This window comes from Austrofundulus limnaeus, unplaced genomic scaffold (genome assembly GCF_001266775.1).
Source record: "Austrofundulus limnaeus strain Quisiro unplaced genomic scaffold, Austrofundulus_limnaeus-1.0 Scaffold98, whole genome shotgun sequence".
NCBI lineage: Eukaryota > Metazoa > Chordata > Actinopteri > Cyprinodontiformes > Rivulidae > Austrofundulus > Austrofundulus limnaeus.
This window is the reverse complement of record NW_013952500.1, coordinates 989,431-990,891: the sequence shown is the minus strand read 5'-3', so window position 1 is coordinate 990,891 and position 1,461 is coordinate 989,431. Positions and strand designations below refer to the sequence as shown.

Here is a 1,461-nt window from a genome sequence, read left to right as displayed (position 1 = left end):
ATCGTTTAAAAGTAATGCAAATAAAACATATTCTCTTAATTATTCATAAAATGTATTTAACTAAACGACAGGATAATATGTTCTCATCTGAACAAATGATTGAGGTCAGCTCCTTCCACTGTAACTGTGGGAACTTTTCAATATGACACATTAAATACAAAGTGTCATCGTTGCGTACTAGTATTTTTAGTGTGCGTGATGTATTTTAAAAGAATAATGAATTTACTGCAATAAACCTTTCCTGTTTTGAACCCGCTGCACGGCGAGTTTCTGAGAGCACCTGAACGCACCACCGGGTCGCGGTGACAAAGGCGGAGGTGGGCGGGGTTGTTTGGTGACAGCCAGCGGGGACACACCCGCGGTGACAGCGGCTTTGACGCGGTGCTGCCACCTCCTCCGAGCAGCTCTAAAGTGCGTTAAAGCCTCTCGGCTAGCTTCTTGTTTGTTTTTATATTTATTTTGACGGAGCAACTTCTCACACAGCTCAAATGAGCCGGTCGCCTGTTGTTGTGCGTCGCGCTGCTGCTGTGGCTTTCCGCGTCCGAGCAACAACAAAGATGTAAAMGCAAGTTGCGCTGCCGCATCTGCCTCTTCACGCGCCTCTGACGTAACGAGGAGTCCAGAAGCGACGGAGGTATTTCGGCATTTCTTTCTGCCGCTTGCTTGTGTCGGYGTGTCGCTGCTGGTGAAACAGAGACGGGGTTTGGAGCGACAGACTTGATCATTTTCACAAGTCGCTGTGACAACATTATAGACAACATTAACTTTAATTTGGTATGAACTCTAGGCCTCACCTGCTAGTGCTTTTACCACATATAAACATCTCACATATAGTGGGAATAGTGTTTTAAGTGGCAGGTGACGTCACAGTGATTAATTTTACTAACAAGTGCGTTCATCTGGATTTTCCCAAGAGGAAATACTGAGTAAAAGGTCCTTKAGGACAAGCGTTTATGAGGCAGCTCATCTCGGCTGAGAGAGATAAACTAACTGGTCTTATTATTTATTAAAGAGGCCAGAATGAAGTGGCTCAGTGACAAACCTCACCCTGATCCTGATTTCAGGTGGACAGTTTTGATCAGGTCACCTCAGCTGACCTTGGTTCTTTGTCAAACTCAGTAAAGTTCTTTCAGATGTAACTTATACAGTTTTGAGTGTCGTATTTATTACATTATGATCACATAATATAAGTCGTAATTTACCCAAGGACTGTGGGCCAAATCCAATAATATTATTTGTTTATTTTAGAAGAGACAATGAGCATTAGACTACGCCAGAATTAGCCATGAAGGCTAGTTTTCCCTCAGTCCCATATAAATTTACACACAAATATATGTCATGAAATCAGTATAATTCTTGACATGCAAATACTTTTAAATAAAAGTCATTTTATGCCCTGATGCATCTCAGTAATCCAGGTAAAAAAATCAAAAATAAAAAAATTGTATAGGTTTTCTGGAC

At 41.6% G+C, this 1,461-nt stretch overlaps 1 protein-coding gene across 5 annotated transcripts in view; it reads left to right on the top strand.

Annotated features, from left to right (window-relative positions):
• Positions 1-329: 329 nt before the first annotated feature.
• Positions 330-1,461, top strand: part of rbms3 (RNA binding motif, single stranded interacting protein) — a 378,321-nt gene continuing 377,189 nt past the window's right edge. For all 5 annotated transcript variants that reach the window (XM_014013118.1, XM_014013116.1, XM_014013117.1 and 2 more), the window contains exon 1: positions 330-634. The gene's annotated coding sequence lies outside the window, so the exon portion shown is untranslated. The remainder of the gene's footprint in view (positions 635-1,461) is intronic.